This window comes from Muntiacus reevesi, chromosome 2 (genome assembly GCF_963930625.1).
Source record: "Muntiacus reevesi chromosome 2, mMunRee1.1, whole genome shotgun sequence".
NCBI lineage: Eukaryota > Metazoa > Chordata > Mammalia > Artiodactyla > Cervidae > Muntiacus > Muntiacus reevesi.
Window position 1 is genome coordinate 3,023,884 of NC_089250.1, and position 21,224 is coordinate 3,045,107.

General features: G+C 40.6%; 1 pseudogene; it reads right to left on the reverse strand.

Moving 5' to 3' along the window:
- Positions 1-17,152: 17,152 nt before the first annotated feature.
- On the reverse strand, positions 17,153-17,923 carry LOC136157762 (large ribosomal subunit protein uL6-like; annotated as a pseudogene).
- Positions 17,924-21,224: the final 3,301 nt, after the last annotated feature.

Consider the following 21,224-nt stretch of genomic DNA (forward strand, 5'->3'; position numbering starts at 1 on the left):
CTAGGTATAACTCCCCAAGGTCATTTCTTAGTTTCTCAGAACAGGGCACACTTCATCTTCAGATTATACACCAGCAAGATAACTCTGAGCCCAGGCACACATTTATCAAGGGCTATTTTATAGCACTGGCTCTATAAAAACCCAGGCTGTATTGCCTGCTAAACCAGATACAAACTATCAATCTGTGCATCCCTAAAAAGTGTAGACAAACTAATACAGGTTGCCTCTAGGGGAATTTCAAACTTTAAACAGCACACTATAAAGTTTTAGCTAGTATATTTCATTCTTCCCTTGACCAGACTTGTAGACATCCCAGGAGATGAGTATGGAGTTACCCTGTATAGCTGCAAGTTTAACCCTTTTCTTACACAACATGTAAAGTTACAGTGAGTGCTCCAGAATCAGGGAAATGAAACAGCATTTTAGTAGAGATCTGAAGGATGAGGAAAAATTAAGTTGGCCCTGATGAAAGGGATGAGTCTGGTGGAAAGAACAGCATTTTGCAGAAAAGACCCAATCCAACAAATGGGGGAAAAAGGCAGTGTGATTAAAACCTTAACTAGAAATTCTGGCAGGGGAAGGGTCAGAGCTAGGTCCTCTGAGAGTTCTAGTATGGTTCTTACTGGACCATTGGAGAAGAGAGTCACTCTTTGTTCGGGATTTCAGCGGGAGGTTAGACTGGAACTGTTGGTGCAGTTTTGCTTCCTTATGGCGACACTCCAGCTGAGGTTGGAGCTCACACAAATGACAGCAGAGCTGAGACAGCAAGGAGCTGGAGGAGGACGCCAGCAAGCGCAGCAGAGAGAAGAGTTCCATCTCAGACCCAAGCTTGCTCAGTCCACCTCCTGAAATTCTAAGCTTTAGGAGTCATCGCATTCTCTTCTTATTAAATTGGTTTTTGTTACTGTTAAGGAATGCAAGTTTCTGTGCCTGATGCACAGTAAGGCCAAACAACACAAGAATATTGGAGTTTGGAGCAGAGGAAGCTTTATTATAGGGCCATGCAAGGAGAGCAGGTGGCTCATATGCTCCAAAAGCCCCAAATTTCCCAAAGGATTTCAGCAAGCCATTTTTTAAAGTCAAGGTGAGTGATGGTTGATTATTGCAAACTTCTTGGTGTAGGAATCCTTTGTTCTTATAGCTCTCCACTAGGTCAGGTCACGATGTTCCTGTAAACCTCCAGCAAGACAAATGTTATTCTCTTCTGCAACTTTTAAATCTCTATTTGGATGGGAAAATGCTATACTTTTAAAGGTCAGAGCCTCAAGAATGGGCTATACTGTATATTTCAGGCTATAGGAAGCATTCTTGACTTATAGCAAAAGCAGCAGAATACAAATGTTAAAGCAACAGAGGTCTTCCCTGGTGACTCAGAGGGTAAAGAATCTGCCTGCAATGAGGGAGACCTGGGTTCGATCCCTGGGTCAGGAAGATCCCATGGAGAAGGAAATGGCACAGAGATCTAGTCAGTTCAGTTCAGTCACTCAGTCATGTCCAACTTTTTGCAACCTCATGGACTGCAGCACGCCAGGCCTCCCTGTCCATCACTAACTCCCCGAGTTTACTCAAACTCATGTCCATTGAGTTGGTGATGCCATCTAACCATCTCATCCTCTGTTGTCCCCTTCTCCTCCCACCTTCAATCTTTCCCAGCATTAGGGTCTTTTCAGACGAGATCGGGCATGTTCAGGGTGGTATGGCCGTAGCATTAGGGTCTTTTCAAATGAGTCAGATTTTCCCATCAGGTAGCCAAAGTATTGGAGTTTCAGCTTCAGCATCAGTCCTTCCAGTGAACACTCAGGACTGATTTCCCTTAGGATGGACTGGTTGGATCTCCTTGCAGTCCAAGGGACTCTCAAGAGTCTTCTCCAGCACCACAGTTCAAAAACATCAATTCTTCGGCACTCAGCTTTCTTTATAGTCCAACTCTCAATATCCATACATGACTATTGGAAAAACAATAGCCTTGACCAGATGGACGTTTGTTGGCAAAGTAATGTCTCTGCTTTTTAATATGCTACCTAGTTTGGTCATAGCTTTTCTTCCAAGGAGCAAGCGTCTTTTAATTTCTTTGCTGCATTTACCATCTGCAGTGATTTTGGAGCCCCCAAAAAATAAAGTCTCTCACTGTTTCCACTGTTTCCCCATCTCTTTCCCATGAAATGATAGGACCAGATGCCATGATCTTAGTTTTCTGAATGTTGAGCTTTAAGCCAACTTTTTCACTCTTCTCTTTCACTTTCATCAAGAGGCTCTTTAGTTATTCTTCACTTTCTGCCGTAAGGGTGGTGTCATCTGCATATCTGAGGTTACTGATATTTCTCCCAGCAATCTTAATTCCAGCTTTTGCTTCATCCAGCCCAGCATTTCTCATGATGCATTCTGTATATAAGTTAAATAAGCAGGGTGACAATATACAGCCTTGATGTACTCCTTTCCCAATTTGGAACCAGTCTGTTGTTCCATGTTTAGTTCTAGCTGTTGCTTCCTGACCTGCATACAGGTTTCTCAAGAGGCAGGTCAGGTGGTCTGGTATTTCCATCTCTTTAAGAATTTTCCACAGTTTTGTGATCCACATAGTCAAAGGCTTTGGCATAGTCAATAAAGCAGAAATAGAAATTTTTCTGGAACTCTCTTGCTTTTTTGATGAATCAGCGGATGTTGGCAACTTGATCTCTGGTTCCTCTGCCTTTTTTAAAACCAGCTTGAACATCAGGAACTTCACGGTTCATATATTGTTGAAGCCTGGCTTGGGGAATTTTGAGCATTACTTTGCTAGCGCGTGAGATGAGAGCAATTATGTGGTAGTTTGAGCATTGTTTGACATTGCCTTTCTTTGGGATTGGAATGAAAACTGACCTTTTCCAGTCCTGTGGCCACTGCTGAGTTTTCCAAATTTCCTGGCATATTGAGTGCAGCACTTTCACATCATCATCTTTTAGAATTTGAAATAGCTCAACTGGAATTCCGTCACCTCCACTAGCTTTGTTCATAGTGATGCTTCCTAAGGCCCACTTGACTTCAGATTCCAGGATATCTGACTCTAGGTGAGTGATCACACCATCATGATTATCTGAGATCTTTTTTGTATAGTTCTGTGTATTCTTGCCTCGTCTTCTTAATATCTTATGCTTCTATTAAGTCCATACCATTTCTGTCCTTTATTGAGTCCATCTTTGTGTGAAATGTTCCCTTGGTATCTTTAATTTTCTTGAAGAGATCTCTAGTCTTTCCCATTCTATTGTTTTCCTCTATTTCTTTGCAATGATCACTGAGGAAGGCTTTCTTATCTCTCCTTGCTATTCTTTGGAACTCTGCATTCAAATGGGCATATCTTTTCTTTTCCCTTTGCTTTTCCCTTCTCTTCTTTTCAAAGCTATTTGTAAGTTCTCCTCAGACAGCCATTTTGCTTTTTTGCATTTCTTTTTCTTGGGGATGGTCTTGATCCCTGTCTCCTGTACAATGTCACGAACCTCCATCCATAGTTCATCAGGCACTCTATCAGATCTAGTCCCTTGAATATATTTGTCACTTCCACTGTATAATTGTAAAGGATTTGATTTAGGTCATACCTGAATGGTCTAGTGATTTTCCCTACTTTCTTCAATTTAAATATGAATTTGGCAATAAGCAGTTCATGATCTGAGCCAAAGTCAGCTCCCAGTCTTGTATTTGCTGACTGTATAGAGCTTCTCCACCTTTGCAGATTATATTCTGCAAAGAATATAATCAATCTGGTTTCAGTGTTGACCATCTGGTGATGTCCATATGTAGAGTCTTCTCTTGTATTGTTGGAAGAGGGTGTTTACTATGACTAGTGCATTCTCTTGACAAAACTTACTTTGGCTCCGTCTCTTCATTCTTTCTGGAGTTATTTCTCCACTGATCCCCAGTAGCATATTGGGCACCTACCGGCCTGGGGAGTTCATCTTTCAGTGTCCTATCTTTTTGCCTTTTCATACTGTTCATGAGGTTCTCAAGGCAAGAATACTGAAGTGGTTTGCCACTCCCTTCTCAAAAACAGATCTAATATGGAATCAAATTTATTCTTCCTATGGCATTAAAAGTCCTAATACCAAAAGAAAAGACCTGTGAAGGATATTGAGAATTACCTGGAACTGTAGCATTACTGAAGTCAAGGAAATCCCTAGGCTGGTGGAGGAATCAGCAGAATCAGGTAGAAAACCATCAGTTTCCCAAACCCATAGGATAGTCTTAAAACCCCTCCAGGGGTTTTCCTGCTGCATTGAAATATAACATCATCTAAACGTAAATTGTTTTAAAATTAGTCATTGTACAGAGTAAAAAGTATGCATGTGCTACCTTAGTGCCTGGTCACATGTAGAGAGAAGTTTGTTCTTTGCTAATTCATCCCTGACAATTATACTTCTGAGTTGCTGCATCTGTTCTTAGAATGTTTCTTTCTACTGGGCTATATTAGCTTTCTATTTTGCCACTCAAAACATAGCTATTTGTGTGAAGCTTCTAATCAGTCCTCACTGGTAGCAGGGCTCCCTTACCCCATTGCTTACTAGTTGAGTCTCAACTTCATTCCAGGGCCCAGCATGCATAAAAATTGCACTCCCAATACTTTTTCATAGTTATTGTCAAATAAGCAAGAAGCAAATAGTCTCAAAAATTCTTTGCAAATGACCCTGCAAGAGTTTTTCTTTTCAGAAGGTAAGATGGGATGTAGAGCAGACAGGATGAAAATACTGTATGTGTAGACCACACACCAGCAGATAAATGTGTTCTGGAGCATTAAAATTACCCTTGCTGTTCACCAGGGTAAGAGCAGATTGCCTTACATCTTCCTGTAAGGAAGTCCTTTTCCTCTGGGTCATGGACCCACAGAACTGCTGTAGCACAAACTGGGTGACAACAAAATTCTTTCTTTGCTTTGTGAGGCCTTTGGATTTTCTTCATTTGATGTGTGTGAGTAGAAATGCACACACACATAAAACAAGAGCAGATGATATTGTCTAAACTATTCAGTCAAATAAATCAGTGAGAAATTTCTGACAAAAAGTATAAAATATATGTATTGATTCAAATGTAGTCATTAGTTTGGTGGTTTTCTCTATCATCTTTTCTGCTTATAGAAATCATCTTGAATAGAGCAAAATGTTCTTAAATTTTTAAATCTCATTCTAAAAATCAATAGTCCAAAAAGTTTAATCCTTTTCAAAATTTTTGGGGAAAAAATGATCTGAATAGGGAGGAGAAATAGTTCCATTTTTAAGAAGCTTTCATTTTGTATTATGGTATAACCAGTTAACAGTGTTGTGATAGTTTCAGGTGAGCAGTGAAGGGACTCAGCCGTACATATACATGTATCAGTTCTCCTGCAAACTCACCTCCTATCCATGCTGCCACATAACACTGAGCAGAGTTCCATGTGCTGTAGAGTTGGCCCTTGCTTGTTATCCATTTTAAATATAGCAGTGTGTACATGTTCATCCCAAACTCCCTAAATATCCTTTCCACCAGCCTCTTGCTCCCACTCCCAGGAAACCGTGAAATCCCTCTGCCTCTCTTTTGTAAGTGAGTTCATTTGTATCCTTTCTTTTTAGATTCCACATATGAGAGATGTCATGCAGTAAGAAATAGTTCTATTTTAATCTAAACTTTTATGGTTGTCGCTGGCTTTCTCATCTCTGGTTTTTTCACCTCTAGCATTGGGAGTGTTGGCAAAGCTTAAAAGAAGAGAAAATTAAAATTTGGGGAGCTCAAGTGAAATCCTCTTAAAGACTACTAACCACCCACCCATCCACCCACCCATTCATTCATTTTATTCAATAAATACTGAGGATCTACTACCTTCCCCTCAGCATCCTGGGCAGTTGGTGGAGAATGCTAAACAAGGCAGAGCCGCTGTTCCCTCGGCTCGTGCCACCACAGTAGTGAGACAGTAATAAAACAAACTCAAAAGTTCACCATAAATTGTGATGAGTTTTCATGGGAAAATACAGGGTGAAGTTTTAGTTTGGAAGGCTGGGAGGGCCTCTCTGTGGAAGTAGCTAGTCAGAGACCTAAAGAATGAGCAGAAACTTCCAGACGGAAGGATGGAGTGGAGGGATGCAATTTGCACAAGGAGAAGCAGGACCTGCAAAAACCCTTTAGTGGGAAAGAACCTGACTTGTGGGACTGAAAGGGCTTGAACAAAGAAAGCAGCTGGGACAGAGTGCTGAACGGGAGGCTGGGACTAGCTTTTGAAGGCTTTGCCTGGATGGATAAAGACTGTGAATTTCTATCTAAGTCCAATATCATGACATTAAAAGGATTGAAGCTGAAAAATGACATGATACAATTCTCTTTATTGGGAAGATCATTCTAACTGCTTTGTGGAAAAGGCTGAGATAAGAAGAGAGTCAGAAGTGAAGTTATTAACCAGCTTGTTGTAATATTCTAGGTGAGAAATCATTGTGGCATATTCAGTATTGGCTGTTGTGTCCACCAGCCTCCAGATTTCCCCGCTGAGCCTCTCCTCCTGGTTTTCACATCCTGGTGTAGCTCCCTCCAACATTAAATAGGGCTGATCTGTGTAATCGATAAGGTCAGACAAAAATGATGCTGTGTGTCTTCCAAAGGTAAGCCAAAGGGACAGTGCAGCCTCCCATTTTCTCTCTCGTGGACTACTCTCATGGGGTAGCAGCTGCCATGGCGTGGGCATGCTCAAGCAGCCCTCTGGAGAATTCCCTGCAGGGAGGAACGGAAATCTCCTACCAACAACCAGGCCAAACTCCCCAAACGTGTGAGTGACCCACGTTGGAAGCAGATCTTGTAGCCCTGGTAAAACTTTCAGATTTCATGAACACTCAGGAGAGACCCCTACTCAGAATCATGGAGCTACACCACTCCCACACTCTAGATTCATAAAATTTATATGAGATATAAACTCTTCATCACTGTTTTAAGGCATTAAGTTTCACAGCCATGCATGATGCAACAAGAATGACTAATTTATTAATGGTTGTGGATACATAAGGAAGAAGGTGGATTTGAAGTGTATTTGGAGGCAGACTAGATGAGATGTGAGTAAGGCTTGGATTTGTGGGTGGGGTTTGAGGAAGACTGCATGGAGAACACTTCCTAGATTTCTGACTTGTACAAATTGGAGAGATTGCATTGTATAGTCAGGGTGAGGAAGGCATTAAAAAGGAGCATATCTGAGATCAAGAGTCCCATTTTGAAAGTGTGTAAAGAAGACTGTAGGGGCCTCCTGGGTAGGTAGCTCAGCTGGTGAAGAATCTGCCTGCAATGCAGGAGACCCCAATTTGGTTCCTGGGTCAGGAAGATCTGCTGGAGAAAGGATAGGCTACCCACTCCAGTATTCTTGGGCTTCCCTGGTGGCTCAGATTGTAAAGAATCTGCCTGCAATGTGGGAGACCTGGATTTGATCTCTGAGTTGGGAAGATCCCCTGAACAGGGCGTGGCAACCCACTCCAGTGTTCTTGCCTGGAGAATCCCCAAGGACAGAGGTGAGCCACAGTCTATGGGGTCGCAAAGAGTCGGACATGACTGAGTGACTAAGCAGAGCACAGAAAAGATGCCTGTAAAAGATCCAAGAGGATAAACAGGCTGAGAAAAAAATCTGGGCTAGCGATATAAGTTTGGGGATTTGGGGCTTACTGCTGGTATTTAGAATCATCAGAATAGAATTATAGCCACTAGACCAGGATGATGATTCTGCCTCAAGAGCTGAAGTGTGAAGAGCTGCAGAATATGGAAATCTAGAAGAGAAGGTAATGAGGGGGCAAAATGGTCAGAGAAGTCGGAATAAGAGGAAAATGGAAAAGCATGGAGTCAGAGAAACCAAGATAATAGTTTCTCAAGAAGGAGGAAGACGCTGATATCAAGAGTTACTGAAAAAAAAAAAAAAAAAAGAGTTACTGAGAAGTTCAGTAAAATATTGACTGAAAAGAAACTGGTACAGTCATTATTAACTTTGGCTGCATTTTGGAATTAACTGGAGAAAGTTTTCTAAAACATGAATTTTGTTTGTTTGTTTTGAATTTTTTGGTATCCACCCAAAAGTTTTCTGATTTAATTGGACTTGCATATGGACTGTCTGGATTTTAGAAGTTTTCCAAGGCATTCTTATGTCCAAGATGGAGAACCAGTGATCAGATGGATTTGGTAATATGGCATACTTGTAGATCTTGGCAGAACTGTGGACTAGAAGACAAATTTGGTAGGTTGAGGAATCAAATCATCTATTACAATTTATCTTTTTTGGTTCTTTTTGTAGAGCAGCGTTATAGTTTTCCCATGTTTCTAATCTAATCAATTGAACTTTTTGCTAATAACCTTGTCTTAGGGCACATTTTAACTATTTCCTAGGTCTGTGGTTTTCAACCTGTTATGTTATGTTAGTTGCTCAGTCATGTTTGACTCTTTACAACCCCATGGACTGTAACCAACCAGGCTCCTCTGTCCATGGAATTCTCCGAGCAAGAATACTGGAATGGTTAGCCATTCCCTTCTCCAGGGGATCTCCCCAGCCTGGGGACTGAACCCAGGTCTCCCGCATTGCAGGCAGATTCCTTACCATTTGAGCCACAAGGGAAGCCTAGGTTCTTGGCCTAGGCTACTGCTAGAACTATCTGAGGAGCTTTATAAAATAGTCTCAGGCTGTCCCTATCCCAGGTTAATTAAATCAGATCCTAAGGAGGGAAATGGGCAAGGGGGCTATTTGAAAGCACCGCAGAGTAATAATGTACAGCAAGGTGAAGATCATTTCTGGGTGTTGTGTAGAAGCAATGTAAATTTGCTATTCACTTGGTGCTAGAATGTATAGGGAAGTAGAGATTCTTCAGTACCTGTGAGCAAGGGTTTTAGACCACAAGATATCAAATGCTAAAAGGGTAATGACAGGAAGAGCTTCCTTGTCTGAACCTCCAATGGAAGTACAAATTTTGTAAATTCCTCAAGGCTTTAATCATAATTTTCCTTCCAAACCCTACTCATAAGAGGTGAAATACTCTTGGGGAGAGGAGCTAAAATGGAGGAAAGTATGATACTCGTCTCCTAGAAGGAAAGATTTTCTTTGACCGATGCATTTCACAGGTCCAGGAGGCACCATCAACACAGGATACTATGTGAGGAGTGCCCCCTGCAGCTGTGTATGCATCAACCATGTCTGTAATTCATCTTCCTGAAAAATGCACACCATTGAGGCAAGTTGGATCGATAGTACTGCCTCTTCCTGAAGGTTATTTGGCTTTACATTGCTAACATTTTCCAAGTGATTGAAAGTCACATTTTTTTATCTTCAATAAATTATCCTGAGAACTACAAGGGCTATAACAATTTCATAAGGAACTCAGTTGTGGTACCAAAAAGGCAATATTTTTCATCTCTAGCTTTTGAGATAGGCAGCTAGAAATACAGGCAAAGGATTTCAGGTTCACAAAAGTGAAACCAAGGGACATCTGCTAATCCCTGTTCAGTCTCTAATATTCCTGTGTCTTTCTAGGTGACATAGAATTGACGGATTTAGAATTTGCCATAAAAATATTGTTCACTTCATGCTTGATTCTTTAATAACAGCATTTTAGCTCCTTCACTTACTAACTGTGACTTGGCAAGTTGCCTGACTTCCTTCGTCCTTGTGTAAAATAGGGACACACACTTACTGTAGCAGTGATTATTGTCATCTTCTTTGGGCATGTGCTCTGTCCTGGCCTACTCTTTGCAGCCCTTTGAGTTGTAGAGTGCCTGGCTCCTCTGCCTATCAGATGTTTTCAGGCAAGAATACTGGAGTGGTTGCCATTCCCTCCTCCAGGGGATCTTCCCCACCCAGGGCCTAAACCGTGTCATCTCCTGTGTCTTCTGCACTGCAGGCAGATTCTTTACCACTGAACCATCAGGGAGGCCTGGTTGTTGTTATGCTTTCCACCAAACACGCCAGCTTCCCTCATAGCTCGGTTGACAAAGAATCGGCCTGCAATGCAGCAGACCCCGGTTCGATCCTGGGGTCGGGAAGATCCACTGGAGAAGGTAATGGCTACCCACTCCAGTATTCTGACCTGGAGAATTTCATGGACTGTATAGTCCATGGGGTCTCAAAGGGTCGGACTGAGTGATTTTCACTTTCATTTTAAATACATCCTCTTCCGGGTACTTCTGGATGCACATGGGGTTGAGCTCCCTGCCTTGCCCCCTTGTGGTTGGTGGTGCCAGTTGATTAGTTCTGAGCAATGAGTTGGGAGCAGAAGGGAAATTTGCTGGCTGCGTGTTTGAGACTCTCAAGGTTTCCTCTTTGCTTCTGACAGTCATCAGCTGATGGAACAGGACCCACAGCCACCTGTCAGTGGACACGGTGGGGTACAAACAACTGAGATTACAGGTTGTTGACTACCCTGACTTGTGGATTATTGGTAGGTCTGTGGTGAGGACTCAATGGGATAATATGTTCTAGCAATTGCTCTACTTACCCTCTGTCACAGTATAAAGTGCTAAATACATATATGTTTGAACATATATGTGTTGGAGAAGACTCTTGAGAGTCCCTTGGACTACAAGGAGATCCAACCAGTCCATCCTAAAGGAGATCAGTCCTGGGTGTTCATTGGAAGGACTGATGCTGAAGCTGAAACTTTGGCCACCTGATGGGGAGAACTGACTCATTGAAAAGTCCCTGATGCTGGAAAAGATTGAAGGCAAAAGGAGAAGGGGATGACAGAGGATGAGATGGCTGGATGGCATCACCGACTCGATGGACATGAGTTTGTGTAAACTCCAGGAGTTGGTGATGGACAGGGAGGCCTGGTGTGCTGCGATTCATGGGGTCGCAAAGAGTCGGACATGACTGAGTGACTGAACTGAACTGAACCGAACATATATGTCTACATCTTTCAGGAAGGCATTATTGAACTTTTCTGTCCAAATATTTGCATTTGTGTAGCCTTCAGGATTTAATTTTCAGGCCTGGGATTGAATGATAAATCTACCTTTAGAAGTATCAGCTCTTGATATTTTACTTAAACATGAAAATTATTAATCAGCAAGTTATAAATCATATTTTCACTTCATGATAATTGATGATATACCAGAACCTCTAAGAACTTAACAGTACTTTGCTCATAAAATAGTAATGGCTAAAAACATGCCTAAATTTTCAGTAAATAACCACATGTAACTGATTTATTCAGCTCTTACCAAATCAAGTGAGGGAAATCTAAACTGGTTTATACATATTGAGCAAGTGTTTAGTTTGTGCACATAATAAATGCAAAGCCTGGATTTAAGTGAGAAAGAAGAAATAATATTCTAAAATAATATCAGGTATTCCTTTCTCTCATTGCCATTTTTTCAAACATTTATGTTCTACCTATAAATATGCAGCTGTATAAATTATGACTAATTCTATTTTTACTGCTTCATGGTAAATATTTTGCTGGATGTGTGGGATTTTAATCTCCGGTGCATTGTGTACTAAAGGATAATAGATTTGGCCACAGAAATGGATAGTTATGTTCCATTTAAAACCACCTCTATAATTCATAACTGGCCTTAGGTTCTGCTCCCAAACCAATGATACACTTAACTTCCAAACAGTCTAAAACAAATTTTCCAGTTATTATTTCCAGAGCCATGTATTCCTCCATTTTAAAAGACTGAAATGTCTGTATTATTTTACATGGGTTCTCTAAATAATAATTAAATGTCTTGACAATGAGTATGACTTGTTAAATTCAGTGATCTTTCAATAAGAGGTGGTTTGATTATTTGACTACTCAAATTATCAATCATTATGCCATTTATTTAATTATATATATATTTCTAATATATTTTTTCTTATAAAAGGAATACATAATCATACAGAAAAAAACACTACAAATTAAGAGGAAAGAAAAAAGTCACCCATTATTTCAGCCCTAGAGAAAACCAGTTACCCTCTTGAGGACTTTTTATTCCGGTTCTTTTCTTCTACATGTATTTGCCATAAAGGTACAATGCAAATATAAAGTAATATATATTGGTTCTTTTTGGTAAACCACAAGGTCCTACTGTATAGCACAGGAAACTATATTCAATATCCCATGATAAACTCTAATGGAAAAGAATATGAAAAAGAAAATACATGTATGTATGTGTGTGTGTGTGTGTGTGTATGTATATACATATAACTGATTCACTTTGCTGTACAGCAGAAACTAACACAACAATTTGTCACTATTCTTCAATAAAAGTAAATAACAATAATATATATACTGCTTTTTAGTCTTTTTTCTTGATTATAAATGTAACCTATGGCTCTCTATGGGGCTTTCCAGGTGGTGCTAGTGGTAAAGAACCCAGCTGCCAATGCAAGAGATTGGGAGACATGGGTTCATCCTTGGGTCGGAAAGATCCCCTGGAGGAGGGCATGGCAATCCTCTCCAGTATTCTTACCTGGAGAATCCCATGGACAGAAGAGCCTGGCGGGTTTTAGTCCACAGGGTTCCCAAGAGTTGGACACAACTGGAATGACTTAGCACGCACGCAGACTAGAAAACAGTAACAATACAGAGTGATTGACACTAGCGTTTGAGATAAGCTCAGTCTGCAATAGAACTGGTTGAATAGAACACAAAGATATTCTGCTGGTGGGGAGAAAGAGTCAGGGAAACAAGCTTCCTGGAAGCTATGCAGAAGGGCTTCACTCTAGTGGAGAGATGAAGCCAAGGACAGGGATGAGGAGAGTCAACAGGGAGCACCCCCCGTCCAGGATCAAAGATAATCCCATGTGGCTGGAAGATGGAAAGATTTAAACAAGAGATGAGGAGGGAGAAGTTGGTACAGGCTTGGTCTTCCATAATGAGGAGTCTGATTTTTATGGAGAAGGTGACGAAGCTATTAAGCAGAAGATTGACCTCATCAGTGTGCATTTAAGCAGGAGCACCCTGGCTGCAGGTGGGGAAGGATGGGAGATGTGGCAAGGCTGAGGCTGAGAGCACCCTCAGCTATGGCAGTCATTCAGATTAGATACGGAGAGGACTGCACTGCAGGCAGCAGTAGTGATTGACGTCAGGGATGTCAGGAGGCTCAGAATATTCCTTACCCCTCCACATGCCACCTGGGGATTAACCTCAGGTGCTGATCATGTTAGCCTAATTGCTGACAAGACAGTATCTTAAGACTTCCTCAGTTATCTTCTTTGAAATGAGGTTAAATGAGACAAATAAGAATGTATTTTGGATCCTGCTCCAAAGGGATCATTGTATAAAACCTGGGTAAGAGTCTGACTCTATAACTGAAGTCAGGTGATAGGGATCTACGCTACATAATTTATGAAGAGTGAATGACTCCAAGACCCTTTTATGGCAACATAACCACTGTAGAAGAACTAGAAAAATATTTTGGGCCATGGTGATTTTGGGGAGCTTCAAGTTGAAAGCAGAATAAGTCTATTCTGAATAATATACTTACTAAATTGTAGTCATTCATAGTATGTTAATAAAACAGATACCCAAATGCATACACGTTTACTGGATAAAAGAATTGGACAGTGGATAAGGACTTACAAATGCCAGGGGACGTTGAGGTTCAATATCAACAGTCTTCTTTGTCTACTTGGGTTGCTACCATGGATTATTTGCACTGCTCTCTTAAGATGACTGATGCTGAAATCCATCCAAATTTTTTAGCAACAGCACTTATTCATGTGTATAATTTGGCTGCTAAAGACTTATTTTGTCTTTAATGTTTAGAACTTTCTGAAATTGGTTTGAGTTGCTTTGTGAGAGGATAATGATTTTACTATCACTGGAAGTATTTTTAAAAGAAGGCTGAAATAATCATATGTTTTTTATCTTTCAATTTGTTAATGTGGTGTATTACGTTGATCGATTTGCGGATATTAAAGAATCCTTGCATTCCTGGGATAAAGCCCACTTGGTCATGGTGTATGATTTTTTTAATATGTTGTTGGATTCTGTTTGCTAGAATTTTGTTAAGGATTTTTGCATCTATGTTCATCAGTGATATTGGCCTGTAGTTTTCTTTTTTTGTGGCATCTTTGTCTGGTTTTGGAATTAGGGTGATGGTGGCCTCATAGAATGAGTTTGGAAGTTTACCTTCTTCTGCAATTTTCTGGAAGAGTTTGAGTAAGATAGGTGTTAGCTCTTCTCTAAATTTTTGGTAGAATTCAGCTGTGAAGCCATCTGGTCCTGGGCTTTTGTTTGCTGGAAGATTTCTGATTACAGTTTCGATTTCCTTGCTTGTGATGGCTCTGTTAAGATCTTCTATTTCTTCCTGGTTCAGTTTTGGAAAGTTATACTTTTCTAAGAATTTGTCCATTTCATCCAAGTTGTCCATTTTATTGGCATAGAGCTGCTGGTAGTAGTCTCTTATGATCCTTTGTATTTCAGTGTTGTCTGTTGTGATCTCACCCTTTTCATTTCTTATTTTGTTAATTTGGTTCTTCTCTCTTTGTTTCTTAATGAGTCTTGCTAATGGTTTGTCAATTTTGTTTATTTTTTCAAAAAACCAGCTTTTAGCTTTGTTGATTTTTGCTATGGTCTCTTTAGTTTCTTTTGCATTTATTTCTGCCCTAATTTTTAAGATTTCTTTCCTTCTGCTAACCCTGGGGTTCTTCATTTCTTCCTTCTCTAATTGTTTTAGGTGTGAAAAAAAAACACTGGAGGACAAGTTTTAGGCAGGATTCATATACAGGTTAAAATGTTGGTTTATATCTTAAGAGATTTATGTTCTTCTGTTGTAGTTATAGTACAATATGCTTATATATTACTTTTCCTGCTTTACGTCTCAGGCTTACTTAAGCAAAGTCAACTAAGTTGTCAAAGATTTCAGATAAGACGTCAGATACCTAGAATTCCTCTAATATATATATTTTAAATTTGCATATGAATGATTAAGTTGGATCTTCCAGTGCAACAATTTAAAACCTTAGTTCATTCAGCCTTAATTGAGAGCTAACTCTGTTATCTGACATAAAAACAGATAGTTCACATGTAAAGGACTACTGAAAGTTGTATCAAATAGCAAATTGAGTACAGGTGTCTACCCTGATTGTAAAGCCTTTGCAATAAAAGAATGTTGATGAAAATAATGCATCACAGAAAAATACAAGAATTCAGAGGAACAAAAATTGTAAAGAAAAGTCTCTGGAAGATAGAATACAATTGTTACCCACCAGGGTTCTTGGTCTCCTTAATCAATAGAAATTGATCAGAGGCCAGATGAGAAATTCAGGCAAGACTTCATTGGGGCCCCTGCTGCAGCAGTCCAGAGAACAGATTACCTTGCTAGCTTACTCCCCAAATAGGAGAGCAATGTCTCCTCATAGGGAGTGAGGGTAGGAGTGTGTCTAGGACTTGGTTAGGAGGGGCGGCTTAGGTGGTTTGCCCATCCCTGTGGCGGTGTTGAGTGCGGGGGTATGTGCAGTACCCTGCCTTTGCTCCTACACCCTGCTTATGCTCCCAGGCCTCCAGAAGAGGCAGTTGGTCTTTTTGTATCTTATTGTCCATAATTTGCCCCAACTGCACTGGCTGCAGTTATTTTTAGTCCCTTGTAGTTTCTTTGTATTTTGTTGCTTGAGGAGGTGTATATCCTTCTCCAGGTACAAGACCTGCAGCCAAGGGACCCAGGTTCCAAGTCCCAGCCTGTCTTCTAATTAAGTGCAAAGAAGATGACAACTCCAAATACACATGGGAGACAATGATTCTTTTTTTTTTACTGCAACATCATTTTTTTTCTTTTAAGAATAACATCTGATAATTTTTGACTTTTTATTTTGTTTTGTTTTTTTAAATTTTTTTTTATTAGTTGGAGGCTAATTACTTCACAACATTTCAGTGGGTTTTGTCATACATTGACATGAATCAGCCATAGAGTTAGACGTATTCCCCATCTCGATCCCCCCTCCCACCTCCCTCTCCACCCGACTCCTCTGGGTCCTCCCAGTGCGCCAGGCTCGAGCACTTGTCTCATGCATCCAGCCTGGGTTGGTGATCTGTTTCACCATAGATAATATACATGCTGTTCTTTCAAAACATCCCACCCTCACCTTCTCCCACAGAGTTCAAAAGTCTGTTCTGCCCATTATACAGAGTGAAGTAAGCCAGAAAGATAAAGAACATTACAGCATACTAACACATATATATGGAATTTAGAAAGATGGTAACGATAACCCTATATGCAAAAAAGAATAAGAGACTCAGGAGAAAATGATTCTTTCAAAAGTCAGAAATATTGGAGATACCCAAAAAACATGATACCATTGATGGGGGAAATATGATGGAAGGGAACCCTGCCATTGTATGATGACAAATGATGCTATTTCCATTGATAAGGTTTCAAGAAATCTTTTAAGAAGTGAGGTCTGAGATGGCTTTATATTCTTTTAAAGTCTTTAGACTTCTCTCTAGCACTACCTACTGCACGTACTCAAGATGAAACCCCATGTCCCTTGGGAGTGTAATACATTGGAAACGAAATATGTAACTCAGGCAATTTTCACAGTGACTCTAGTAATTTTACTACTAGACTACTAGTCTACTAGACTCACAGTAAGTTGCACTAATTTTTTGTTGCAGGATGAAGGAGTCGAGGGGTACTGGGGAAATGAACACATTTTCAATAGGTTTCCCATATTTTTCTACATTTGCTTCTTTTTGTTCCCCTTTTCTACAAGGATTGTGTTTTAAAAAATTAATACACATTTAATTTTCTTAAAAGTTTAATTTAATTTTAATTTAATTTTCTAACAAGCAAGAAAAATTCACAAACTCCTTTAAGTCCTTCTCAACACCACAAATTATTTACAGAACATTGATATCCCAAGTCAAACCTCAAGACTAGAGTCCAAGAGATATGAAATTACCTGTCAGCTGAGAGGCAAGACAAAGTGGGGAGGTTTGTAACAAAAAATTCGAGAAATCCAGTTCCAGATATTTGAATTGTCATCCTCATCATCTTTAGAGAGGACTCGAGTTTTTTATGTCTCCAGAGAGATGTCTTCTTTCCTAAGGAACTAGAGTAGAAAAAATCTAGGATGGAAGATGGGAACTCTCAAAGCAGCAGCTGGTGAAAATGGGGTTAGGACATTTTTCCCCAGTCAAGAGATTTTATCACTTTACAATATCACAAGTCCAAAGAATCATTGACATCTTGCTGCTTCTGTACCTGGGCAATGTAGATCTTATTAATCAGCCTACTGAACTGTTCCTTTTTCAAAAACATAGATAGCATCCAAAAATTCTCTGATATTCTTGTTTTTAAGTATGTGATACAAATTCAATGCCATTTCCTTCAAGAATTAATTCATCTTTCTGATTGAGATACTGAACAAGTAACACCTGGCCTCATCCAAAACATGTAGATGTATTTTTCACACTCCCCAACTTTGGATTTCAACAAAGAAATTCTTCTCCTGAATAATGACACTGATGTGGAGGTGAGCATACACAGACCTCTTGTTGTAATGGAAGCCCAGTGTGACCTCCTTGACCATGGTCTGTACACAGCTACAGACAGTGCGAATTGTTACTAGTTCCTTTCTATTTCCCCATTCTTTGTCCAGTCTGGAGCTTCATCTTTTTCTTTCCAAGGGACTGAGTCCTACATTGTTGTTATTGTTTAGTCTCTAAGCTGTGTCCGACCCTTAGTGACCCCATGGACTTAGCCTGCCAGGTTCCTCTGTCCATGGGATTTCCCAGGCAGCAATACTGGAATGGGTTGCCATTTCCTCCCCAAGGAGGGATCTTCCTGACCCAAAGATCAACCCTGCATCTCCTGCACTGGCAGGTGGATTCTTTACCACTGAGTCACCAGGGAAGGCCTGAATTCTACATTAGTGTGATTTAAGTCTCTGCAAGTTGCCTCTGGGGCCCTTCATAGTGACCATGGGGCCCTTTAGAGTGATGTTGACATTTTCTGCAATGTTGATAGCATGATTGCTGAGAATAGTTTTCATTCTCATAGTAGATGGAGCAAAAAAGTGGGAATAGGACTTTTGACTAGTGAGTGGGTAAAGAGAAATTGACTAGATGAGAGAAACATGATGGTGAAAGGGCAACACATGGAAAATTTGAAAGTTTACCCTGAAGGATGGCTAGAAACAATTTTATTCTGAATGAGAATGTGATTGCTAAGAATCACTCTTTAAACAACCTAGAATTTAAATTTTCTTGTGTAGATGCAGAATTTTCATGGCAAAAGTGATGCAGAAGACTTCAGGACCACTCCCATCTCTAAACCTGGCTTCTTTCCACCCTCTTGGTTTGAAGTTTAAGACTGCATCTTTTAAAAAAAAAAAAAGATTGCATCTTTGCATAAGGTTTTCCCTGATGACTTAACAACTGGGACTTATATAGTTCATTGGAATGCAACACATGTGCATCCCAAAATCAAGTGATTAGATAATGATGGTCCCCCAATACTGTTCATAGACATTTGCATCTCCAGTAGACGCTGTCAAAGCACCTGTGTCCTGCCCAGCCCTATCTTCCAACTCTTCTACCCACCGATAGCCTCTTATAAACCTCCTGCCACTCTCCCTGAGGGCTTTTCCTGGCTGCAGGGGCATGATCTAGTGTGCAGGCTACAGGTATCTGTGAATCAATGCCCCCAGAAGCAGTCTTCAACAGTCATCCAGTGGAAAATGTCAGATACAGACCCCAAACCTCACCACTCAGGGAAGCGACACTGAGGTGTATTATGCAAAGTCTCTCCAGCGTGCCCAGAGGCCTGAGCCCCAGCTCCCATGTCAGGAATTCTGCTCATTTCCACAGTCTATGATTGTTTTCTTTCCTTTCTTATGTCCTTCCCCACTTGCCTTCCAGTGGTCTCTGGGATCATCCTCCAAATAAACTACTTGCACTTATCTCAGAGTCTACTTCTAGGGAGACTCATCCTAAATCAGCATTTTCCACATAAGAAAATGGATGAGGGTGGGGGGAGAGGGATAAATTCAGAGTTTGTGATTAACAGATACATATTACTATATATAAAATAGACAACCAACAAGTACAGAGAACTATACTCAATATTTTGTAGTAATCTATAAGGAAAAGAATCTAAAAAAGAATATATGTATATTTGTCTACATTTATATTTATATGTATATATTTATCATGTTGCTATATACATAAACAAATGCAACATTGTAAATTGATTGTACTTCATTTTAAATTTAAATCATTGTAAATTGATTATACTTCAATTAAAGAAAAAAAGAAAATGCACCAAATATGAAAGAAAATAGAATTGAGACTAACAATAACTAATGATTAGGAATTAAGAATAGCCACAGTTAAAAATGTAGAGGCCACTCCAGGGATGCACTAGTCATTGTTTTTCCTAGGCCTTGGGAGAATTCTTATTCCCTGTCTGTGCATGTTTTCCAGGGAGGAAGCTGATATACATCGGAATCCAGAATTAACTGTTCTTAATAAACTCTAGTGTCATGCTATTTAAAATGTATGAATATGAAGTTCCAGTTCAAGATGGTGAAGTAGAAGGACGTGCTCTCATCTCCTCCTGCAAGAACACCAAAATTGCAACTAGCTATTTAAAAACCAATGACAGATGGATGCTGGAATCCACCAAAAAAGATACCCCATGTCCAAAGACAAAGAAGCCACAGTGAGATGGGATGAATAACACAATCACAATAAAATCAAATCCCATACCCACCAGGTGGGTAACCCAAAAACTGGAGAACAATAATACCAAAGAAGTTCTTTCACTGTTGTGAAGGTTCTTAACCCCATGTAAGGCTTCCCAGCCTGGGGATCTGATAAAGGATTGGGAATCCCCAGGGAATCTGGCCTTGAAGGCCAGTGGGGTTTGATTATAGGACTTCCGTAGGACTGAGGAAACAGAAACTCCAGCCATCAAGGGCACAAACAAAATCTAGCACCAACCAAGACCCAGAGGAAAGGAGCAATGTCCCCACAGGCAACTGAAGCAAAACTACTTGCTAGTGGTGGAGGGTCTCCTGTGGAGGCATGGGTTGGCAGGGGCTCATCACAGGGACGGGGTCACTGGCAGTATCTGGCTGGGAAAGTCCCCCTTGTCATAAACCCTCTTGAGGTTTACCTTTAACCTTACCATCAAGCCCGCAGACCCCAGGGCTGGGTTGCCTCAGGCCAAACAAATACCAGGGAGAGAGTGCAACCCTACCCATCAGCAGTTTTACTTTACTGAGCCAGACCCTGCCCACCAGAGCAAGACCTAGTTTTTCCCATGCCAGTCCCTCCCATCAGGAAGCGTACACAAGTCTCTCAACCTCATCTATCAGAAGGAAGACAGAAGACGCAAAAAGAAGCAAAGTCCCATGGTGGGTAAAACAAAAACCATATTACAGAAAGTTAATCATGATGAAAAATCATAAAGTTATGTCCCGGGTGAGGGGACAAGATAAACCCCCCCAAAAATAACTAAATGAAGTGGTGATAGGCAACCTTCCAGAGAAAGAATTCAGAATAATGATAATGAAGATGATCCAGGATCTTGGGGAAACAATGGAGGCAATGAAAGAAATGTTTACCAAAGACCTGAAAGAACTAAATAACAAACAAACAGGGATGAATAATACACTAGAAGAAATTAATAGGAGACTAACTGAGGCAGAAGAATGGATAAATTACCTGGAAGACAGAATGGTGGAAGTCGCTGCTGTGGAACAGAAACCAGAAAGAATGAAAACAATGAAGAATGAAGACAGCCTAAGAGGCTGGCACAACATTAAGACACCAAAATTTGCTTTATCGGGGTCCCAGAAGGAGAAGAAATGGAGAAAGGACCTGAAAAATATTTGAAGAGATAATAGCTAAAAACTTCCCTAACATGGGAAACGGAGAAGGCAATGGCAACCCACTCCAGTATTCTTGCTTGGAAAATCCCATTGGCAGAGGAGCCTGGTGGGCTGCAGTCCATGGGGTCGCGAAGAGTTGGACACGATTGAGCGACTTCACTTTCACTTTTCACTTTCATGCATTGGAGAAGGAAATGGCAACCCACCCCAGTGTTCTTGCCTGGAGAATCCCAGGGACGACGGAGCCTGGTGGGCTGCCGTCTATGGGGTTGCACAGAGTCGCACACGGCTGGAGCGACTTAGCAGCAGCAGGGGAAAGGAAACAGTCAACCAAGTCCAGGAAGCAGAGAGTCCCAGGCAGGATGAACCCAAGCATGAACACACCCAGACACATAGTAATCAAATTGACAAAAATTAAAGACCTAGATAAAATATTAAAACCAACAAGGGAAAAAGA